The sequence below is a fragment of the Malaclemys terrapin genome, chromosome 1, assembly GCF_027887155.1.
Source record: "Malaclemys terrapin pileata isolate rMalTer1 chromosome 1, rMalTer1.hap1, whole genome shotgun sequence".
In the NCBI taxonomy this organism is placed as follows: domain Eukaryota; kingdom Metazoa; phylum Chordata; order Testudines; family Emydidae; genus Malaclemys; species Malaclemys terrapin.
Window position 1 is genome coordinate 310653809 of NC_071505.1, and position 25335 is coordinate 310679143.

General features: G+C 41.0%; 2 protein-coding genes across 9 annotated transcripts in view; one reads left to right on the top strand and one right to left on the bottom strand.

The window, feature by feature from the left end:
* TNFRSF19 (TNF receptor superfamily member 19) overlaps positions 1–13355 on the bottom strand; it is a 110821-nt gene extending 97466 nt beyond the window's left edge. For 2 of the 8 annotated variants that reach the window (XM_054015444.1, XM_054015443.1), the window contains exons 1-2: positions 13170–13332; positions 12763–12855 (exon numbers count right to left, since the gene is read on the bottom strand). The gene's annotated coding sequence lies outside the window, so the exon portion shown is untranslated. Of the gene's footprint in view, positions 1–6856; positions 7137–8227; positions 8335–12762; positions 12856–13169 lie in introns of those variants that run through there. The other 6 variants (XM_054015442.1, XM_054015438.1, XM_054015441.1 and 3 more) reach the window with 6 other exon arrangements.
* SACS (sacsin molecular chaperone) overlaps positions 12866–25335 on the top strand; it is a 244919-nt gene continuing 232449 nt past the window's right edge. Inside the window, exons 1-2 of the mRNA XM_054015428.1 lie at positions 12866–13044; positions 17770–17927. The gene's annotated coding sequence lies outside the window, so the exon portion shown is untranslated. The remainder of the gene's footprint in view (positions 13045–17769; positions 17928–25335) is intronic.

Consider the following 25335-nt stretch of genomic DNA (forward strand, 5'->3'; position numbering starts at 1 on the left):
TTTTATTTCATTGTGAAAACAGATCTGTGAAATGTCAAAACAGAAGTTTAAGAAAGTAAAATTGTTGTTTTGATAACTATTTTCACACTTCTATATAAAATGACCTATATAAGTGATCTTGCTAAAGTGTACTAAAAATTACCCAAAATCTGAAGCTGTGGCATAATCTAAACAGTCTGGATAGTTTTTCAGAGCAAGTCACTTAAATTCTTCTTTATTTTTCCATAACTTAAGAACAGCTTGATTTATTAGCTACCAGATGTAGCACTTGCTATAGGTAATAGTTTTACTGCAATAAAACTATATTAACTTTGTGAAATCAAGCCCCATTCATACTATACATTTTTTCCAATATGCAATAACCTGAAACTTTAATAGTGTTAAAATCAGTTGGCAAACATGTAATTTATTAAAACTAGTGCTGAAACAAAGCCAGTGATATATATACATTTTGACTATTATAATGTTATACTGTAATCACAAGTGGAATAAAAACAAATGTCAAAAGATGGCAAAGACTGATCATCAGTACAGAAAATTCTATTCTAAAGACTGACAGTAACCTTTCCTTTCTGATACATTCCTATATCTTAGTTTTTCGAGTCACACTGTGTTCCTTGTAAAATTATCCTATTACAGCATATTGTTTGTAGATTTTTAGAACCTAAGAAGCATACAGAGGTGCACACTGTATTAAACTGACACATTTTTGTTGGCTTAAGTGTAGAAATGTTTCTCTTATTGCAACTGTGAAATATTTTCTATTGAAAAAAATCTACCAGCTTTATAACTCTGTTGCCAAAACCAACACCTTCAAACATCAGGAGTTCCAATATGTTACAACTCAGAATCGAGTTCCAAAAACCAAGTGTTTTTGAACTGGCATCTAACTATCAGACTTTCACAACTCATCTACATGTTTTGCTGTACCATATGTTGACTGTTCAGTCTGTAAATAATGTTACCAATCTCCCAGTTTTTCTCACCTTTAAAAATGATAAATTATCAAAAGGATATCTGGGTTTAAGCTCTAAATAAATATCATAACTTGCAAAGGAAACTTGTGAACATCTGGTTCTTAAACTTAAGGGACACTCATTCAGGCTTAATAGGTGCAAAAGGTATTCAAATCCTTTCAGCAGAGACGTATGACTGTGGTTTTATATCATGCAATTATTTAAGTTATTGTCCCAATTCCACTAAAACAAAATCCCAGAAGAGATATCAGCTATTATATGTAAGAAGCAGAATGATCAGTGTACAACACAAGACTTCTGAACCAAGAGTAGAGAGTAAAAAAAATTCACTCCTCATCTTGAAATGTAGATAAAAATAATCCGAGTGGTTGAGGTACACTAATAACTGACTCACCTGAAAGCAAGTCTTGAAAGAGACATAACTGTGCCAGCTGCATGTTTCCTGTTTCTGTCTCAAACTTAAAAGTGCTGCTTAAAAAGTAGACATTACAGTGCTTAATAATAGGTTGCCATTGGGCAAATTTGTTCTCTCTTGGTATCAACTTGGCATTACATTGATGTCAGCTGGACACTAGCCAATTATTCTGTGTATTCAAAGTAACAAGTAGCTAATGGATGTTTCTCCAAGTATTGAGTGAGTGCCCTCAGATATTAGTTCAACAGATTTAGAGATTTTCCCACCTCCCACAGACACCACTACTACTTAAAAATCTACCCAATTGAGTTTTTTTATTTATGAAAATAAGGACATTTGAAATTGATGGCGCATGTTACTGATGTCAAAAAGTAATTTCATGTACAGATGCAGTGATATATTAACCCAAACTATATTAGGAAATGTGAACAAAGGTCATACATTCCTCTCAATTTGTAGAAGAACTCCCATATATATTAAATATTAATGAACACAGTTTTATGGCCATTTGTATATGCACATGCCTCCTCATATGTGGTGAGTGTGAGATCATAAAATAAATTAAAGAGTCGTGCATGATAAATTTATCATGCACATTAGACCAGGGATCAGCAACCTTTGGCATGCGGCCCGCCAGGCCGGTTTGTTTACCTGCCACGTCCGCAGGTTCGGCCGATCGCGGCTCCCACTGGCCGCGGTTCGCCATTCCAGGCCAATGGGATCTGCAGGAAGCGGCACGGGCCGAGGGATGTGCTGGCCGCCACTTCCCACCACCCCCATTGGAACTGCAGCCAGTGGGAGCCACGATCAGCCAACCTGTGGACAAGCGCATGCCAAAGGTTGCCGATCCTTGCATTAGACTGTCTCGCCTGCACTCTGTTCAATAATCCCTTGTCTTTCAGAATTTATTTTCACATTCGGCTCTTAATCTTTCACAGAAATATCTCTTCCTTCTCCTCCTAAATGTAAAATTTACCAGGAAAGACATATCAGCCTGAGACTCAGGATTGGCAATATTAAGTTCTGACCCAATAACAGGTTTTCCATAAGTGTCATGATTTTTAAGCTGCTACTTCATGGCTTGGGATGCCTGGTAAAGGGGATTTTATATCACAGGAATGGGAAGAGTCCCAACTTCCCAGTGGGCTCATCATTCGCAGATTTGCCAAATGTCACACACTCCACTTGACACTCTTACATGCAAGCTATTCCTCATGCATTCCCATGGACCAGAGTGAATGTCATGCATTCTGCTGCTGGGCTCTGGGCAAGAAGTTTGGGCTGCAGTTTATCCTGCCTGCCACCACAGACCACTATAACACCTGCTCAGCAGGCAGCTTCTCTGTCTACGCTTCTGACTGCTCTCTACTCTCTATGCCAGTTCTCGGCCACAGAGCGTGAAGGAGGTTGCATTAGCAGAATCAGTGCCTTACAGACAGGAAAGGTGAGCAAGGGGAAGGGGGCCAGGATCAAAGGGAGAAGCAGGACCTGTTGTGGGGACAAGGGCTAATGGACAAAAGATAGGGACACAAACTAATAGGAGGGAAGGGACTAATGGAGCTTGCACCACCGTATAATCCCTCCCTCTCTTTGTTTCCTTCCACACAGCAACATCACTTCCCCACAGAAACCCCTGGTTACCTCTAGCTCCCCATGAGCCTTCCCTCACTTATTATGATGTGATACTCCTGGGGGAGTTCTGCATCACTGTGTGTGCGCAGAATTAATGTCCCTGCAGATTTCTTTGCTTCCCCGCAGAAAAATGACTTCTGATGGGGAAGCAAAAGGAAGCCACAAGAGCGGTAGCGGTAAGGTAGTGGCAGCGCAGGCAGGTTGGTACCGGCACCCGAAGCAGCCAGTAGAAATGTAAAACCCCGCTGGTAGGGGAGGATGGGCAGTTGTGCATGTGAGAAAGAGAGACTCCATCTGTCTCATTTGCGATTGCGTCACACTCATCGTGGAAGGGTCGGGCTTCAGTGTGTTTCTGAGCAGGTAGGAATGGGACAAATTCTATCCCCTCAGGCAGAGCAGAATGTATGCTCCTGGGGGAATTCTGTGCCACTGGGCAATTCAGAATTTTACAGAAATTAATGTTGTGCATGCAGAATTTCCTTTCCCTCACAATAAAAAGCTGCAGTGCTGCTAGGTGCCACTAGACCTGGTAGAGCCCAGCTTGCACATAGAAGACACTGCTTGGGGGAGAGAGAGGGAGCTAGATGGTTCCTGGCAGCTGCAGTTCCCAGCATGCCCTGAGGGAAGGAGAGGGCGGCGAAGGAAACTCCATGCAAGCCTGGTACTGAGCATCATGCTGTTTCTCCCTCTGGATTCCTGAGCTCTGGGAGGGGGGCGGGTGTCTGGGCTGGGGGGCCATGGCTGGGGGGGGAGGAGTGCAGATATCTGAGCCGGGGGGGGAGCGCTGTGGCTGAGTATGGAGTAAGGGGGTTTGGGTGTATTGGCTGGGTGGGAGCCGTGGCTGGCCTCTGTGGGGGGAGGGGTTGTGGGTGTCTGGCTCCCCGGCTGGGCTTGGGGGGAGGAAAGGGGCAGAGAAGCATAAACTGGGTTGTCATAGGGGTTCTTTAACTCTCTATTCTTGGGGGAAATTTTGTGTGTCTGTATTATTACAAAGATACTTGCTGACAGGTATTTTGAAATAAATTACCAAAATAATTGAAACTGGTGTGGTTATGTAGTGTTATTTTGATAAATAAAATTTGCAGATTTTTGCAGAATTTTAAAATGTGTGCAGAATTTTTATTTTTTTGGTGCAGAATGCCCCCTGGAGTAAAGTGTGCAAGGAATAAGGTCCTGCCTGGCTGAACCTGCCCTCTCTACTCCAGGGAAGCCGGTGTGGGAAATCTGGTGCCTATCTGATATCATTCACCACCACTAAATCAACATGTTAGAATTGCATATATTGCATAAAATGTCACACATGGAACTACACAAAACTTGGCAGCCATGCATTCACTTTTGTCTCTGTAACTGCCTGGGATACCCAACTGTCACATTACAATGTCTAGAAAAGCTAATTTAGGCCATTTTTAGAGGTTTTTCACATAAATTGTGAGGCATTTTCTCCCTCTGAGCACTGTATTCTTGGACTCATAGTTAACAAAGGCACAGGTAAAAAAAGTGCCATAATTTTTAAAACTTTCTAAAAGTGTTCCTAAAATAGGATTGATCTGTCATGTCATATTTGCAGAATACATCGTGGTTAGGTGTGGTTAGGTTATCAGCATGAGTTGGGTCAGAACTGTACCATTCATCCTTGGCTTTGCTACTTGTGAGTGATGTGTACCAAATACATGCTGATCAAACTATTATACTACCCCATCATCATCCAGGACTAACACAAATTATTCTTTTACGGAAATCCTTCAGTGAGAGAAGCACAAAATGGTGAAGCGTTGTCTATAACTACATCAAGAGAGAGATTTTACAGGGCCAGACTTTTACTCAGAAAAGCAGTCCCAATTCCACTGAAGTCTATTGGACTACTTATGTGAGTAATTATTACTCACGTGTTTCAGGATCAGGCCTGTAGCATGTAATATTGCTGCATGTTTAACTTATCTTACTCTTCAATTTCTAAAATAAATTACTTTGCTGAGTAAAATCTCATATTAGAACTTCAATTGTAGATACCTATGAATGCGTTTCAGTACAATAAAAATGGATGTCTATATGATGCTCTTGCGTTTCATTTATATTACTATACATTGCTGGCTCTTTTATCAAGATAGAGCAGGACACTTCTGAAGCAATTAACTACTCAATATTTAATCTTACGATTATTGTACCTATCTAAAAAATTAGAAGAGCTTCTTTTATGTATTACTGGACTTTCAAAAGATCCTACTGTGTTACTTTTAACAAGAAGGGATAGCTCAGTGGTTTGAGCATTGGCCTGCTAAACCCAGGGTTGTGAGCTCAATCCTTGAGGGGGCCATCTGGGGCAACAAAAAACTGTCAGAACCAGTACTTAGTCCTGCTAGTGAAGGCAGGGGACTGGATTCAATGACCTTTCAAGGTCCCTTCCAGCTCTATGAAATAGGTAATAGGTTTGGGATAGGCACTGAGCTTGTATGATCAGCCTTCGCCTATACTGGGACTGAAACTGGAAAATATAGATTAAAGGGAATCAGTCACACTTAAAAAACTGATGTAAGGTAAGAAGGAGGGGGGCAGGAAATCAGTTAAAATTAAATCATTATCTCCTTAGTCAGCAATCCAAACCATTAACATTCTTAAAGTAGTACAGTAAATCATTTACTAATAGAGTACAACTCTCTGAAATAAAATGTGATAAATAATCATACAAAAATAAACTTACTCCCACTTCTATAAACCTTGTTTATACAATGAAAAGCTTCCTGTTTATATATGAAGTTGTCCTAAAATGTGATAAAAGTGAAACTTTACTTGGGTAAGATTACCAAGTAATTACCCAGCCTGTTCACAGACCTGAATAAATGTGTTGTTTTGCTCATATTTAACACAACTGAACCCTATTGTTAATGCAATAAAACCATCCATGTCAAAGATTTACTGTACAGTAAATGTAGAAATGTTAAACAAGTATCAATGTCAGGACTGTTCATTCATTTTGACTGAGCTAAAGCTTTATCTCCAAGGGCAGATTAGATAATTTTTATGATGTCTGTCTCTTTAAATAACCAAAGGGTTTTCAAAAGAGCACAATTGTGAATTTTTAACTTCCAACTCCCACCCAGCCTAAAGAGACTGTGCCAGTTTTTGTCCTACTATTGCTTGCCCCAAAATTATTTCAAGTAAATAGTAATGTATTAAAGTTTTACAAACAAAACATCATCATGAAAAGTAAGACACGTCTTTCAGGAATATTTTGCTTTCAGTACCTCTCTCAGGCTGATCAAAACCCTTTTGTCTGCTTTGGAGAAGTAGCTCTTAGCTGTTAAGATCTGCAGGGCTGAGCTCATTGCTACCACACATTATCTATCATGAGTTTTTATTTTGCTTGGCATCTTTCACATACATTCTGAAGCGCTTTTGGATACGAGCTAGGAGGGGGCAGAGCTAGATACATTATGGAACAGATCAAATTAAGTGAAATAAACAAAAAGAGCATGTTTCATGAGGAAGGCTGTTTCCATCACTTCCAGTACTGCCTCCCCTTGAAACGCAAGTGCTGCTGTTGGTGCAGGTTCATGGCAGCAGCATGATGCGGGGAGCAGGGAGGGTGAAGGCATGGGGACACGCCAGGGGCTCTTGGGACCGCTCCTAGCAGCAACTGACCCCGGGCAAGGCCACTCTCGGGGGAGCTGGAGAGTCTCTCAACACTCTCCGCTCGCAGCCCTTTGCCCCCCGCTACCACCTACTACTCCCACCCAGCCCCAGTCCCGCCTCAGGCCTCCTGCCCCACCTCCTACCAGCCCCCAGCCCCCCATCACCCACCCAACGCAGCCCCCGCCGCCCCTGCTCCTACCTGCCCCAGCCGCCTCCTCCTCCGGTTCCCAACCGTTCCGCTCCCCGGAGGTGGGGGGTGTCTGCCCGCTAGGGTCGCTCTCACACACCTGCCGCCGCGATGGTCCCGCACGGACTCAGCTCGCCTCCCTCGGCCGCCTCTGCCCAGCTCTCTCGCCGCTCTCTCGTAGCCTAGGCAACAGCCCGCCGCTTCCCCTCCCTCGCCGGCTGCACTCGAGTACGCTCAGGTGACCCAGGGCAGCCAATCGGCCACCCGGGCGCCACGTGACGTCTCAGGAGCAGGCGCTCCGGAGCGGGTACCGGCGCTGCCGAGGTAGGAGGGAGAAGCTGCGAGGGCCAGGCCAGGGCGGCGGCGGTTGGGCCGGCTCCGGCGGGTTTCTCTCGGCTCCCGTCCCGCCACGCACGCGCGTTCCAGCCACGAACGCTCCACAGCGCCGGGGGGGCTCGTGGCGCCGCGCCTCAGGGGGCGAGCCAGGCACCCCGGCAGCGCGCGGGGCGGGGCGGGGCCGTGCACTGGGCGATGCTGGGGGAGCTGGTGCTGGGGCCCCCTAGTGCCGGGTGTCGGGCTTGGGAGCCAGTCAGGCTTGGCCGCTCTCTGCCTGCCAAGTGTCCCGACGGGCTCCGCCTGCCCCAGGAGTCCCGAAAAGCCCGGGCTGTTGGTTAGCAACCCACGGGCTGGCCGTGCGGCCCGTCGGCAGAGGAAAGTGACTGCGCCCGGTGAATCGGAACAAGACACTCTCCAGGGTAGGCCAGGGACCCTCCGGCGCATCGAGCGAGGCGCGGCTAATCAAACCACTAGGGACTCGGGTAGCAAAGTGATCCGAGGATTCCCTGCTCCTGAACTTGACCAGTTTTCTGAGTAGGGTTGGAGCCCAGTCCTTAGCTCCTGAAAATCCGGTGATGAGGCTGGATGATTTACTGGCGTATTTTCACCCAACTCTTCAAAAGCAGGATTCCCATGTGCTGCCTCGCATGCTGGTACCTGTTGATTTAGCATCAACTGATTGGGGTTTTTGGGCTGCAGCTGCATTGATCAAACTTAGTATAACTCCCCCAGGCGCTGTGTCCCTCCCTCACTAAAAATAGTGATTGCTTCAGGAGAGGAGTGGGCCAGGAAAAGATGTTTCCACCTCATAGTTCTTCCTCCACACAGTGCCACGTCCTTTTCCTCCTTCCCATGTTTTTATTTTTTTCTTTTCCTCATTTTTATTTTTCTATATCCTGAAATAATAATTTAAAATCCTACAGAATTCAATCAGTTATCACTGCAGTGGAAGAACATCAAAATACACTGCTAAATGGAATCCAGCCCTTGGCATACAATATTCCTTTTACAGGTAAACTGAAAGAGCCTGAGTCTCCTTTCACTTACCCTAGTGTAAATCCATAACTATTGAAGTCAATGGCATTTCACCTAATCCAGGGTTTGCCAACCTGTGGCTCTGGAGCAACATGCGGCTCTTCAGAAGTTAATATGCGGCTCCTTGTATAGGCACCATCTCCAGGGCTGAAGCTACAGATGCCAACTTTCCAATGTGCCGGGGGGTGCTCACTGCTCAGGCCCTGGCTCTGCCACAGGCCCTGTCCCCACTCCACCCCTTCCTATCACTTCCCTTGAGTCTACCATGCCCTCGCTCCTCCCCCTCCCCCCAGAGCCTCCTGCACACCATGAAACAGCTGATCAGGAGGTGGGGGGGGGGAAGGTGCTGGTCGGCAGGGCTGCCAGTAGGTGGGTAGTGCTGGGAGAGGGGGGACGGGGGGAGAGATGATGGGGGAGCTGCTGACATATTACTGTGGCTCTTTGGCAATGTACATTGGTAAATTCTGGCTCCTTCTCAGACTCAGGGTGGCCACCCCTGACCTAAGGTGAAACAGGCTGAGATGAGAATCCAGCCCAAAGACTTTCTCTGCCAATATTTGATTTCAAGGTTCTTTGTTTCTAATGAACCAGTTGATGACATTACTAAAACTTAGCAGAGGGTGAATAACAAATTCATTGGAAATGGACTTGGAAGTTATGAATCCAAAAATTCAATGAGTAATAGGAATTTTAGATAGCTAATTGCCATCTTTCAGTAATAAGGAATTTTTCAAATCCTCCAGAACAGATGGTAATAATGCCTACCTCTTATTTATGGATGCAGTGTAGTTGTAGCCGTGTCGGCCCCAGAATATTAGCGAGACAAGGTGGGTGAAATAATATCTTTTATTGGACTAACTTCTGTTGGTGAGAGAGGCAAGCTTTTGAGTTTCTTTCCCAGACCTGAAGAAGAGCTCTGTGCTTGAAAGCTTGTCTCTCTCACCAACTGAAGTTGGTCCAATAAAATATATTACCTCACCAATCTTAGCTTTTGTTTAGCAGTTTTCATCCATAGAACTCAAACTTTAGAGCTTTATAATGACATAAAAATAGAGTTCTCTTTCACTAATCATGCAACTGACTATGATAAAAAGAGAATGTAACATATTCAGTTGGGTCATAAGAGGCAAATGGTTCCAACAAGAATAAGTAGTTTATACATTTTTAAAATGTACCTGAACAATTTTATAATCTATTAATGGGAAAAAGTGCCTAATGAGGAATACTTTGTTTTAGCACCCTTGACAAAGGGAACACTGTAGGACACTGGAATTTTTATAAAGAGTGACATACTATATAGTACAACCATGGTACATCTGTTGTGAGTGACAGCTGTTGTAGAGCACTGAGAATTCTACATCCTTCTGCTATTTACAGACAGCTGTTAAAAGTATGTTATCTATTTTGAGTTGACACCTGTAAATCCAGTAAATATTTGTTTCTCTCTGTGGAGTCACTGAGAATTACTCCTAAGCATCTGAGATTCAGATATTTATTTCAAAGTAATATAATTTTAGATATCATTGATTTTTCCTATGAACATAAAATGGATGAGTCAATTCCATGTAAATTGTGAATTTTGAAAATTGGAAACATTATTTTAAATGAGGTGATGTTTGAACTCTATTTAAAAAAAATGCTAGTTCCTTTTTAGGACTTGGCAAAAATTGTAAAAGCAGATTTGTGTTGTAGGGAAGGCACAAGAGAAACAGTTGGGAAGTAATTTAGGTTGACCCTTTTGATAGGGCAAAGTTGCATGACATATCTGTTGTGAAAGCAGGAATTGTACAGCAATAGGAAATTGGTATCTGTATATCTCAAAGATTAAGATAGATCTACCCTTGTTATGACAGCTGTTGGAAACCGATGTCAGCATAGCCTTACAGTGTCTTTTGATATTCTTAACTATTACAAATCTCAAAATGTTTATGATATCTAAAACAATCTGTGGAAATGGATCAGTAATGTTAACCAAGAACTGCTGAAGCCTGTCTAATAAGTAATATTTACATGAGTCCTCTTCTAGCCAGATTTGCTTAAAAAAAGCAATGTGAACTCTTTTTGTTTGTGCAGATTAAAGCTGAGGATTAATCCATGTTTATACTGTGCTTTGTAAATGTAAAGCCCTAAAAATGCCAAGTATTATTATTATTCAATCTTTAAAAGCCAGATCCATGAAAGGCTAAATTATTATAACATTGCTTTTTAAACTAACAAAATGCCTAAGTTTTTTTCCTTGTACTTTGATATCTTCCACTGCGCTCTCACTTTTTAGTGCTCATTTTGCCGTATGCAAGCATTACATTTCAAGCCATTTAAACTGGAAAAGGATCTGTGTTTAACAATTGGGCAAGATTACTTAAAATCCCTGGCATCTCTTGGCAATGTTAGGGCCGGAATACTGGAATGGTTACTTATGTTGAGTAAGTATTATTCACGTTAGCAGTCCTGTTGACTTCAGTAAGTTACTCACTTATGAAAGTGTTTGCAGGATCAGGCCCTTATGATGACATTTTACTTATGTTTGGCTCATAATACACTGAAATAACTATTTTGATTTCTGATGTGAACAAAACCAGTGAAATACAGTAGTTTTTTTCTACATTTTTCTTACTACTTGGCAGCAAATAGCAGATTTAGAAACAGTTTCTTCCAAAAGTAATAGGTAGTACAAGTCAATAAAATAACAAGAAGCTGAGAAAGTGATGATCAAGAAAAGATGTCTGCTCAGCAGAATAAAACAGGGAACACCTCTTTAAGCACACCAATAATAATCCATTGAGACAATAATTGTTTTTTCTAAATAACATACTGCATTTTTATCGTAGCTATGCCTTTTAAAAATGCCTTTTCTTGACCACATATTATTCATACAGTGCTAATTGCCTTTCTTATAATGTAATGGTCTCTCTAAAAAGGAATGTGAATCTAATTGGTGCTGTGGGAAGTTAATTAGTTGAAATCAGGCCTGGTTGATCCAGGACTGACTTATTAGAATCTCTGGGTATTTGAAAAAAATAAAAGGTGCTTTATATACATAGTCTAGAATAACTGGTTGTTTTTTAATTTGGAATAAAATGAAGTTTGCAAACTGATACAGATTAATGAATCCTGCCTGCATATTTTTAAAATGTGCTGATAATTTTATCTTTTCTTACCTAAGTTTATCCAGAATGGGGAAGATATTTTTACATGTTATTGTAGCGGCATATACATTTCTAGTAAAGTATAAAGATTTCTGATTGATGTTTAATAGGTTGATAAACTGTTAGTCATTTTTTAGCACCCTTTTTAATTAATATTCAATATATCATGATTTGTGTCGGCTCTGTTTGTCATCTGCCGTTTTGTAGTAAAATGCTATACTCAAGGTGGATAATTTAAAGTTGAAGGTATTCAAATAGATATTTAGGGCCAGATTTTCAAAATTGCTCAGCACTTGAATGCTGAACTCCTTTGAAAATCTGGCCCTTCATTAGATTCATAAATGAGAGCTCAGCTCCTATTAAAAATCTGGTTCCAACTGTGGGTGCTGAGCATGTGAAAACTTGACTTGACCTCATCTAAAATTCTGTCCCTTAAATAGGCTAGTGCATGTTATATAATTCTTAAATACCATGAGTGGATATTCTCAAACATATTATAGGAATTGGTGGTTGTTTTTTAAAAACACACAGTAACTGACTACATTTTAAACATGAATTTGGAGACCTGAATATAAAACATTAGGGATGAAATCCTGGCTGCATTGACCTCAGTGGCAAAACTCCCATTGATTTCATTAGGGCAAGGATTTCACTCTGGATGTGCTTAAGGATTTTTTAATATTTTATTAAAAATGACTTAAAGAAAGCTAATACCAGACTGAGGTGTTGTTTGTATCAATAAGTATATAAGGGAATCTATATAGTTTTACTAGTTTTAAATGCTAAAATTAATAACTTTGCACTTAAAGGTGTCATTACATTTACAAATCAACATATTATTTATAGTTAAAACATATCTTCTGTTTCAAAATGTATCCTGAGTCCACAGTTATTACAATTAAAAGTATTGCTAGGAGAATGAATTACATAGCCCTAGCAAATGGCCCGGGAGGAGGTGGGAGAATAAAGTATACATGGTTTGCAAGAGACATAATTAATCTGTTCTTACATTAATTAAAAACAAATCTGTAATGCACTTCTAAGTCCCACAACCTTTGTATTAAATAAATATAAATTGACAAAGCTAAAGACAGAGACTATAAACCCTACAGCATAAAATGGTATACACCAAGAATATTAGTTGAAATTATTTTAATCTTGTTTAGATCTCTGATTTTGTATCTGTTAGGTAGCTTGTCCTCAATAAAACTTTGCATAATAGATTTTCCACATAAAAATGCTGCATAAACTACTTACTGCATTCCTACATAGGTCTGTGTCTTTTAAACTGTGTACATTTCAATCAAGATTTGCAAAGTTTTTCATTCTAATATAAACTAGCTTTGTCAGTTTTGAAAAATCCTGCAATAAAAGATTGCAATGAAATACTAAATGCAGTACCTGCTATATGCTGAAGTTTTTCCAATAGCCAGCCTTTCTGCAAATTAATCCACACTGCCAGAGCTTCTGTATTAACTGCTTTTAACTTGTCTCCTTTAAAAAAAAAAAAAAAAAGTATGTCAGCACAAGCCCAGACGAAACTCCAAATCCAGGAAAATAAAATTAACCATGCAGATCAAAGGCAGAGGAGCACCGAGACCAAATGCTTGTAATCTGATCAGTGATCAGTTGCCATACATCAAAGGCAGTGCTTTGGAGAGGGAAAAGAGCTCTTTTCAGCAGGTAGTTGTACTCTTAAATTCTGCCTTCCAATCCTCAAATTCTTTTGTTTAAAAATGGATCACTTTAGTTCTCCCCTGCCCTCTCCCTTTTTTTGTGATAGCAGAATGTACATGATTCTTACTTACATGCTTAGAGTTGAGTGGCTGGATTCAGTTCCCAAGCTATGTTGTGAATTGTGTGTTGGAAGCTTTCCCCAGTGCCAGCGGGTTCCGCTTTATCCCTTTCATCTCACTGAACTGCAGATCCCATGACATCATTCAATGCTGTGGGACTGGTTAGAGAGCTATAATACAGCCTGTGGGGGAATACAGCTAAAGAGCAACAAAAGTTTGCATGATTTCTAACCAGGTTGGCGCATTGTGAGACGCACAAGGCTCATTTCAAAGTTTATCTGTATGTTTCCTCCCAAGAAGAGAAATGGAATCCTAGAAGTTTTTTTGTGTGATAAGATTCCTGATAATTTTCAAATGAGGGTATTTAATAGCATTACCCTTGAAAAAAAACACAATTTTCCACAAAGGCCTGGCTGTCAAACACACAGTGATTTATTTACAGCTGCTAAGCAATTACCAGAACAACAACAAAAAAACATTTACACACATTACTGGTGACAGAAAAGCTTCATGGAAAAGATGTCTTAAAAATTGTTAACAACTTTTTAACAGCTGAAACTCCAAGTTGAGAAGAACTTCCATCCTATTGTGAATTACCATTTAACTTCTTTGGTTGGTAGAGATGGTACCAGCACTGATTTCTGGGTTCTCTTCTTCACTGCCAGTTATTGTGTGCTGTTGTGCAAGTCATTTAACCACTTAGGGCCTGATTCAACTGTGTAATGTAGACACTTATTACAGTAATAGAAGAGGTTCTTCCATCGATGTAGTAAATCCACCTCTCCCATGAGGTGGGTGGTAGCTAGGTCAACGGAAGAAGTCTTCTCTTGACCTAGTGGTGTCTGCACCAGGGTTTAGGTCAGTGTGACACTAAGCACCCCTGTATTCACACCCTACACGCTAATGTAATAATCTTTGTGCAAAACATACCGTGTGAGATATCATTTGAAAACTAGTAACTCACTGATCATGAATATTCTCGTGATGTATGTACACGCTGTGGTATTAAGTACACGCTGGAATTACACCTAAAGTGTGTGTAAACCAGGTATGTCAGGGAGTTGTTAAACAGGTCTGTTCTAAACAAAGGATGTTTGTTTTCCTCAATTTACATATAAGCAGTAAACAGACCCATCAAGCTAACAAAGGGTAGAGGCAAACCTCACACTAACAAGCGGGGGAGAAGACAGCATAGTGTATACATCCAGCAGGAGAGAGAATCTTGGTCTGGCTTTTATTTTTAAAATAATCCATTTCAGAGGTTTACTGGTCTGTAAAGATATAGGGGGTAGGGGTAACGGGTGACTGAACCTCAAGTGATAAGTAATTGAATGAACTGATTATATACAATATTACTGTATTGTAGAAGTGTATCATGAGTAAGGTCTTTTCTGAAAACTAATGATCCGCTGGCATAAGAACGGCCATACTGGGTTAGACCAAAGATCCATCTAGCCCAGTGTCCTGTTTTCTGACAGTGGCCAATGCCAGGTGCCCCAGAAGGAATGAACAGACCAGGTAATCATCAAGTGATCCATCCCCTGTTTCCCACTCCCAGCTTCTGTTGATTATTATCATTATGAAATGTATGTATTAATACTATATGAAGAATTATGGGTACTTCTTGATATTAGGCTATATAGTTTGCCCAGACAGGAGGGAATGTCATAGCTATTTACCTGTCTCCTATGTAAATTAAGCATGGAGCAATTGAAAACCATGGAAGCCTACAAGGAGGGAAGAACAGCATGAAGTCATCCTGCCTCTTGAAGCAAAGTCATTGAACTTTGGAAGATACAATCATGGAGAGAAACAAGAGTCTTGCAAGCTGAGAAAGATTGGTCCTTGAATCAAGGGGGAGGGGCATTTGAAGTCTCTGGAGCTGAGTATAGATGAGAAATCTGGTTAGGCCAAGATCTTTCACCTAAGATGACAAGGGAAACTAGCATCTTGTACTTCTCTGGAAGATTCTGACTAGGGGAAAGTCAGTCATGGCTGGGAAGAAGAATGACTGGTGAGAAACCATCTTGAACAAAGCCTGTATCTGGCTAGATTGAGTTTTAGACTTTTAGAAGCATACAGTAATTCCTTGCTTAACATTGTAGTTATGTGCCTGAAAAGTGCTACTTTAAGCAAGCGATGTTAAGTGAATCCAATTTCCCCATAAGAATTAATGTAAATGGGGGGGAGGGTTAGATTCCAGGGGAATTTTTTTTGCCAGATAATACACTCTCTCTCTCTCTCTCTATATATATATATACACACACACACACACACACACACACACACACACAGTATAAGTTTTAAACAAAGAATTTAATACTGTACACAGCAATGATGATTGTGAAGCTTGGTTGAGGTGGTGGATTCAGAGGGTGGAAGAGAGTGAAATATTTCCAAAGGGAATGCCTTACTGCTAAATGATCTAGCACTCAGTTGAGCCCTCAAGGGTTAACACGTTGTTAATGTAGCCTCACACTACAAGCGAGCATGAATGGAGAGAGGAGAGACAGCATGACAGAGAGAAACAGAGACACCCACTCTGTGTGTGAGAGAGACGCGCATTGCCCCTTTAAGTACGCTGACCCAACTCTTAAGTACACTGCCCTTTTATGTAGATCAGCAAGTTGAGACAGCAGCTGCTGCCAGCAAGCTCACGCCGTCCTGAGCCCTGTCGTGTCCCCCGCCCTGCACTATGGAGATGGGTTAAAGGAGCGGGGGGCAGGGGGACACCCTGACATTAGCAGTCTTCTTTCCCTCCCCGCTCCCCCGCACAGCAAGGAGGAGGCTCCTGGGAGCAGTTCCAAGGCAGAGGGCAGGAGCAGCACAGGGCAGTGATGGGAGGGACAGCTGAACTGCTTGGCAATTGATAGCCTGCTGGGCAGTTGCCGCACAGAGAACTTAGGAGAGCGGGGAACTGATAGGGGGGCTGCCGGTCCACCCCCGTTCCAAGCCTCCACCAGCTAGCTGCAATGGGCTGCTCTTTCTGCAAGCAGTGAACAAAGAGGCGCCTGCCAAACAATTTTATAAGGGAGCACTGCTCCACTTTAAACAAGCATGTTCTGTAATTGATCAGCAACGTAACAACTTTAACCAGGACGACTTTAAGTGAGGAGTTACTGTATTTTGTTTGGTTTTACTTATACTTTAACTCTCTTAATCCGATGTATATTTTGTTAATAAATTTATATCATTTTAACCATAAACCAAGTTAATAAGCTGTCATGTTTTTTGTGACATTTTCTCTGAACTGTCCAGGAAAAGTCTGGACACTGCAGATCACCTGGTTTTGGGGAAATTCAGGACTGGGAGTGTGTTGGGATCATGTTGCTGGTTGTAACCAAGGCTGGTGGAAGCCAGAATGGGGCTGTAGACAGGCTGCTGGGGTCAGAGCTGCTGAACTGGGATTATCTAGCACACAGACATTCAGGGTGTGACCTGCATGCAGTTCAAAATACTGCCTGGATCTGTGCTGGGGGTTGAACTGGTCCCTAGCAAGCTTCAATACAGTGGAGATATAAAAGTGACAAACTGAAGTTCACCATCCCCTAGTCAAGGACAACTTTGGCCTACGGATGAATTCAGCCCTCTGTGCTTCACTGTAATCCTCTGTAAAATAGATCTAATATCTTATAGGGTTGTTGTTTGTATTGTATCCAGCGCTGCTGCAGGTTGTCCCAGTGTACCAGTTTCCTAGATTTTGGCAATTGTACCACATGCTCAGAGGCAAGTGTTTGTAGGCACGCCAGGCATAGTATTTGGTGGGTTCTGATAAACACTTTGAGCAAATGAAGATTCCTTTACCAGGGCTGCCAAAAATAAAAGGTGCATATAACTTAGACACAATTGTTTTAATGCTTAGAACAAAAGATAACTCAGCAGTTCCTAACACAGTTCCTAGAGAAGTCTAGTACCGGGTAATAAGGTAAGAGCCTTGTCAGGACCTTCCCCCCTGTCCTGCATGCAGGCTGCACTTCTTGTCCTCCTGTTATGGTGTTAAGGAGTAAGTCTGTACAGCTCTCGCCATTCTCAGCCTACAAGCTACCTGGCCTTCTCTCCCCAGCCAGCTACCGGGCTGCTGTTTCCTGCTTTCACACAGCCCCAAATCTCTCCTGCACCTGTCCCCTCTGACTTCAGTCTGTTCTTCCTTTTCTGTACTTGAGTATTTAGGAGCCCTCTACTGGCTGAATGTTGAAGTGGAAATAACCCATTGCATACTCAGTGGTCAGGCTCATTGCAACAGTTATTAACATTTACAAAGTGCTTTGAGATCCTCCTATGAAAGGTGTTATAGAAACATGAAGTTCTGTTGTTTGGATGTAGATGGTCTAAAATAATATTTTAACATGCCGGTTGGGCTTTTTGGTGATGTGTATAGTAATCGAGATACTAAGGAAAATATTATGTAAATTTGCAAGGTATGATGTCACAGCTATGAATCAACTCCCAAAGAATACATTACTAGAAAAACTGTAAGCAAACTGGAAGTCATTGCACCTTTGTCTAATTTCCACTTTCTGCTCTTCTTTAAATACAATTACCAGAATTGCTCACTCTTATTTTAACCTTCATTTATATCCTTCTCCCTACATACACACATTTCTTCTTTCAGGAACATCAGCTGATGACAATTCCATTCCATGTCTCCATAGCAAAACTGGAACTGCCAGCATTGAAATGAAGTGGGAGGATGAGGTATAGAGAGTGGAAAGAACCCTCACTGTTCACTTCAAAGGGCTTTCTTTTAGAAGCAATGATTGTTTGCAAAAGGTAACACCTTTAGTTCTCTTGGATTTAAATAAAAGTAAATATTAAAAGGCTTGTTCTTTGTTCTCTATTTCATAAGCTTTAAAAAGACAGGAAGATTAAGGTTTGTAATCTTAAATTACTACTAATAATAATTGTACTTTGCACGTACAGAGCATGTTTTCTATGTGGAGACCAGCAGTCTGAGAAACCTGCCCTCTCCATATTCTGCTGATTCCTCATAACTGGATCAGCGACTATTATTAGCTAATAATAAGAATATTTTGCATTTATATATTCTTTTCATCTAAATATCTCAAAATACTTTAAAAAAATCAGTAAACATTACTATCCCCATTGTGCGCAAGGAGAAACCGATATGTACAGAGGGTAAGTGACTTTCACACAGCGAGCCAGTAGCAGAACCAGGAACAGATTGTAGGTTTCTTGACTCCCATTTATTTGCTCAAACCGTTATAGGCCTTGATCCAGTAAAGATCTTCAGCATGTGCTTAACTTTAAGCACATGAGTAGTTATATTAAAGCCAATTGGACTATTTGCTAGGGGTCTGGTCCTGCACCATTGAAATCAATAGGAGTTTTGCCTTAGACTTTAGTAAGAGCAGAATCAAGCCCCAGGACAGTACTCGCGCTTAAAGTGAAGAATGTGTATTGCTGGATCTGGGCCATCAAGATTAGTTATCTGGCCCTAGATATAATGATGGTTCTATATAGATGTTTATTGATGGATAAAAACACCAATTTCAACTGTCTCAACATATAAAAGTTCAGATTTTTATTTTGTTAGTATTTTTTTTCTGATCTATGGGATATCTTGTGTGTGAATTAGGGGTTAGAGCATAGGACTGGGAATCAGGAATTGTGGTTTTATGTCTGGCTGTGGCTCTTGCTTTGTGTGACCAGGAGCAAGTCATTTCACCTCACTGGGCCAGATCCTCAACTTGTAAAAATTGTCATAATTGAATTGAAATCAATGGAGCAATGACAAGTTACACCATCTGAAGATCTGGCTCACTGTCGGTTTCTCCATTTGTTTAAAAAAAAATCTCTCATTGGGTACTGTGAGAATAATTAATGTTTGTAATAGTATATTGAGATCATAGATGAAAGGTACTATGTAAGTGAAAACTATCATGAAGAAAAACTATGCATTTACCAAAATATGTTTTCACCGCTCTGTTTTTAAGCTTACTTTAATATTAATAAACATTCCTGGAGCATTGGTGCACTTCTCAGGTGACTGAGGGCAACACAGCCTTTGGCTGTGCTCTCACAAGCTATCCAAAGTATGCACCAATGGCAAAGGAATGCACTCATGGTTGTGCCTTATTGCTTAATTAAGTAAGAAACTAAGATGTTTCCCCCATTTATTAAAGGTTTAACGCTCCTTTACTGAGAGACTCTATTGCAACTTTCTACCTGCTGGGGTTTCTGAAGCTCTTTGCACCAGCATGCACACTTTAATAATGTAACATTCTTTTCAGAGGTACTGGTACTGTTGTGTTGAAGAACTGACTTCCCTAAGGCTATTGGAGCTAGATCAACAATGTTATTAATGTAGGTAGAACAGGAGGACTGGATAGACTCAAGTTTTTGAAATTTGTGTTCTTGGAGGATGCTTTTAGAGGATTATTTTTCTCCATCTAAATTAAATAAATATATCTCTACATTAGAGTGCCTTTATCTCAGGAACATTTTATTGTTGTTATTTAATATTTATATTCTGGTAGCACCTAAAAGCCTCAAACAGGCTAGGCCATATTGTGCTGGGCATTATATAAACAAATAATAAATGTCGGTCTGTATTTCAAAGACCGTACAGTCTAAAAGATGATGTAACAGTGTGTGAGTGAGACAAGCAAACAGGCTAGGTGGAGTTGGGGCTATCAGTTGACAAACTTTAATAGGATTTGTACAATTAGCTGATCAGTGATAGTGTTAGTGATCACAGCTGGCTATCTGCCTTGTTTTTATCAAAACATGTATTTATAAGTATTTAATTTAGGCAATTTACTGTAGCAAAACAATTGCAAACAATTGGAAGAGCAACTAGTGTAGACAAAGCAATGTTTGTTATCTAGTTATGGTTAACTTTTGGGGGACCTTAAACACACCCTGAGAAGCATGACCATCTTCAAACAAGTATTAGTTTACTGTTATTTTCACTTTCCAGTTTAAAATTGCCCCCATTTTTTTAAACCTGCCACAGTCTGCCTCACGGATCTTGTATCTACTCCCTTCCCCTCCTATATCTGTTCTCCTTTCTGTCAGTCTTATCAAGCACTGGCTCTCTTTCTCACTCAGTTTTCATCAGTGTTGTTATGATAATCTTCTCCCCTGTAGCCTCTGCTGTGGAGAGCAGCCTTCTTTTATTGCTCTACCTTATCAGCTCTCCATTTTTTTTTCAAATCTTTGATAAAATATTTCTCTCTCTGCCATTATTTTTTAGCATTCCATTTCTAGATGGAAGATATTTTTGGATACAATTTGTATGAAACCTGCTATGCAATCTAAGACCCCAATTCAGCAAGGTGTAGTTAAGCCTATGCCTAACTTCAAGTATGCGAGTAATCCTATTGAAATCAATGGATTATCTACATGCTTAAAATTAATAGGCACATGCCTTGCTGAAGCAAGACCTAAAGCTGTAAATACAATGATCCAGATCCTCAGTTGATATTATGAAGCAGAGTTATATCAATGCATACCAGATAAAGTTCAGGCCTATCATTACTTAAGTTGGCATTATTTTGGGTCTTCTGACTTCGTCGTAGCAAATGACATAAAATATTGTGCCCTCCAAGGCATTGTGTACTCCAAGGGCACACAGTGCAAGCAGCCAGTCACAATTTCAGAAATTGCTGTGCTAAGTACCGGCAGCTCCCTTTGAAGTCAGTAAGAGTTGCAGATGCTCAGCACTTCTGCAGATTAGGCCCTAGGAGTCTAAAGTTGGTCACTCAAAAATCGAGGCATTCAAAAATTACAAGTCTCCTTTGAAAATGTGGACTTTATTATTTATAATGATACCAAGCTAAAGGAGGTTTGGGGGGAGGAATAGCTCAGTGGTTTGAGCATTGACCTGCTAACCCCAGCATTGTGAGTTCAGTCCTTGAGGGGGGCCACCTAGGGATCTGGGGCAAAATCAGTACTTGGTCCTGCTAGTGAAGGCAGGGGGCTGGACTCAATGACATTTCAGGGTCCCTTCCAGTTGTATGAGATAGTTATATCTCCATTTATTATTATTAAGATGTAGAAAACAACTTGAGGTCCTGTTTGGTAAAGCATTATAAGGGAGTTAGACTAGATCAGCGGTTCTCCAACTTAATTGAACCGTGACCCCCTTCTGACAACAATTACTACGTGACCCCAGGGGCGGGGGCAGAACATAACCTTAACTCCCCTGCCCAGCGCTGAAGCCCTGGGGGTTTGGCTTCAGCCCTGGGTGGTGGGGCTAGGGCTTCGGCTTCGGCCCTGGGCCCCTGCAAGTCCAACACCAGCCTGACGACCCCATTAAAATGGGGGTCAGGGCCCCAAAGTGGGTCCCGACCCACAGTTTGAGAACTCCTGGACTAGATGACCTTTGCAGTCCCTTCCTACCGTATGATTTTCTGCTTAAATCCATCGCTGTTCAGCAAAGCACCTAAGCATGTGCTGAAGTTCAACCACATGAAAGTCAATGGGACTTAAGCACATGCTTAGATGCTTTGCTGAATAGGAACAGATTGTTGAATTAGGGCCTGACCCACGTGTTGTTTATGGAGATTCAGTTTAAACACAAACAACCATTTTTTTCACCAGGAGAAGATAATGCGGCTAACTCATGGAGCAGCACTGATGTCATTTTTGGATGAGTTTTTCCTCACTTCTGGTAAAAAATAGAATTCTTCTGTGAGGATAAGCAGGGGTCGGCAACCTTTCAGAAGTGGTGTGCCGAGTCTTCATTTATTCACTCTAATTTAAGGTTTCACATACCAGTAATACATTTTAACATTTTTAGAAGGTCTCTTTCTATAAGTCTATAATATATAACTAAACTATTGTTGTATGTAAAGTAAAAAAGGTTTTTAAAATGTTTAAGAAGCTTCATTTAAAATTAAATTAAAATGCAGAGCCCCCCGGACTGGTGGCCAGGACCCAGGCAGTGTGAGTGCCACTGAAAATAAGCTCGTGTGCCGCCTTCGGCACGTGTGCAGTAGGTTGCCTACCCCTGGGATAAAGGAAGGAAGACAGGAACACTTAGGGAAAAAAGACTAATTCTTTACAGACTGCCACCATTCTTAATGCTAACTATTAATTCTATTTAACAAATAGTTAAACAGAAATCTGAAAAGAGATGATACCTTAAGGAAAGGATAACTAGGAAAAGTCTTTAAACCAGTTCTCTAGAGCCCTGGTTTCAATACCTCATTTATTCACCACATTTTATCCTGAGGGAGTTGATGGATTTGATTATTTTTAATCATTTATCTTTAATATGATATAATGAGCTATAATTTCCCAGTATGGTGTAGTAAAAGCTAATGTTCTTCAGTTTACAAGATAGCTTGCATATTACCCGCAAACATAAAAATGCCAAAACAATAAGAATTGGTTGCAGTGTTGGTGTAGCTGTGTTGTTCCTGAATATTGGAGACAAGGTGGGTGAGCTAATATCTTTTATTGAATCAACTTCTCTTGTTGAAAGAGACAGGCTTTCGAGATTGTCTCTTCCAACAACAGAATTTGGTGCAATAAAACACATTACCTCTCCTGCCTTGTCTCCTTAAAATAATAAGAGGACAGAGAAACAATAGATCTTGTTACATATTTTTTTAAAAGCATCAGACTCAGTAGACACTCAGTGCCAATTTGTTAAAGCAGCTGTTCTTCAGTTGATATTCATCTGGTTTTGGTCTAGATTACTGGACCTAGTTTGGACATGTGGTTCCTAGTCCTCAATTTGTAAATCTTAAATTAGTTTTCCCTGTTTTATTTTCCCTCTTTTACTTTACCGCACCTTAAAATTCTATCATCTTCTCTTGCATAAAACAAACAAAATAGAACAGCAACAAAATGATATAAGGATAAACACATGAGGTGCGACGAGAAAGTTAAATGAAGGTGTCAGGTTCCCTCCCCACTTTGAACTCTGGGGTACAGATGTGGGAACCCGCATGAAAGACCCTCTAAGCTTATTTCTATCAGCTTAGGTTAAAAACTTCCCCAAGGCACAAATCCTTTCCTTGTCCTTGGACCGTATTGCTGCCACCACCAAGTGATTTAGACAAAGATTCAGGAAAAGGACCACTTAGAGTTCCTATTTCCCCAAAATATCTCCCCAAGCCCCTTCACCCCCTTTCCTGGGGAGGCTTGAGAATAATATACCAACCAATTGCCTTTAATAAAAGTACAGACCAGACCCTTTATTTTTAGGATACTAAAATGAATCAGGTTCTTAAAAGAAGAACTTTATTATAAAGAAAAAAGTAAAAGAAGCACCTCTGTAAAGTCGGGATGGAAGGTAATTTTACAGGGTGATAAAAAGATTTAAAACACGGAGGATTCCCCTTTAGGCTCAACTTCAAAGTTACAAAAACAGGAATAAACCTCTCTCTTAGCACAGGGAAAATTCACAAGCTAAAACAAAAGATAATCTAACACATTTCCTTGCCTTTACTTACAATTTCTGTAATTTTAGCTGTATCGTTTCAAGGTATCTTTTCAAGAGATGGTTTACCTACTTGGTCTCTCTCTCTCTCTCTATCCAGAGGGAACAAAGAAAGAGAGCACAAACAAAACCTCCCCCCCCCTCGATTTGAAAGTATCTTCTTTCCCCATTGGTCCTTCTAGTCAGGTACCAACTAGGTTAATTGAACTGATTAACCCCTTACAGGTAAGTGATTCTGTACCTCTGGCCAGGAGGGATTTTATGTTATTGCATACATAAAGGTTTTTACCCTTCCCTTTATATTTATAACAGAAAGTGAGTCAATGAATATGATCTATTAATACCTTCAAAGTAACAATATAAACAAAGAAAGGTAATTATTAACAGTTCTAGAATATGGTAGGACAAGAAGCGATGACAAGAAGCAGGGGCAGAAAATATTTAAGCTAGATATTAGGAAAATGTTCCTCACTGTGAAACCTAGGTATTAGGAAAATGTTCCTTACCATGAAAGAAATTGAGCAGTGGAATAGACTATTAAGAGAGGTGATTGAGCCACAATTGCTATCTCCCACCTACTATATGCTAACTTCTTGCTGACCTTCCTTAAAAAAACCCTTCTAAACACCCACCTTTTCTGTGAAACATTCATGACCTAATGCTGTAATATAACTTGGTGTTTGTCTTGTGTTATATTTGTTTTGCTTTTAGATGGTAAGCTACTTGGAATAGGGAGTGTTACTTATTTAGTACATGTCACTTATTGTCCAATCCCCTGTACTGCAGTGTTATGTAATTTAAAAATGGGCTAGACATTAGTGAGAATGGAAACATGGGTATTTCTCTAAAATATGTGAGATTTAGCTGTATTCAAGTGATTTTCTGGCCTTATAAATGTATGTAATAATAATACACCACGCTGAGCCTGCTGGCTTATTGCGCAGCACTGTGTAAACCTTCAGGTAAACATCCAGCAAGTGGAGAACTACATAACATCTAGGTTACAGGAAACAAGTACAACCTTAGGTCAGAGATACTGCCTCAGGAGAGAGACAAAACCTGTACAGGAGCAGGAGTAGCAGGTCACAGCCAGCAGCCTGGGAGCTGGCTGTGGAAGGAAGGCTGGGTAGTAGGCAGCCTGGAGGTTGGAAGGCCTGTAAGTAACCAGAGAGCTGGACAGACACATCCTGTTATTGACTGGGGGTCAGCAGTACCTGCAGGAGGACAACATGAAGGTTCTCCGTGAGATTGGTTTACCCTTATTCTCTTCTACTGGACAATCCTTGGACTGAGGACTTTTGGTTCTTCAAGTGTCCTCTTCATATTCCCACTCATGGTTGCGCCAGCTGGTGCAGCCTATACGGTGAAACCGCCTCATAGCAGCGCTGCTGGAGCACGCACTTGCCCTTTTTTGCTTTTGGATCCACCATGGAGAATGTAGACAGGGTTGTAACAGCTAATAACTAACAATAAGAATGGAGGACTGATCTTACATATATTACAGGAGGTCTCAAAATTTGCCTCCAACCTTCTCACAGAGATCCAGATCTTGGCACTTACACTCTCACAAGAGCAGGTCTAGGGATAAAATGCCATAGGGTGCTTATAAATGGGACCCAATATCTTATCATTGGCCATGTTGGACCCCAGGGGAAATGTTTCCAGCTTTTTGCAAGCTGCTCCACTGCCTCACCCATCTATCTTCTTTAAGGCAACAAGAAATACCCAGTGTCGATCCCCGTACCAATCTTGGTACCAGGCAGG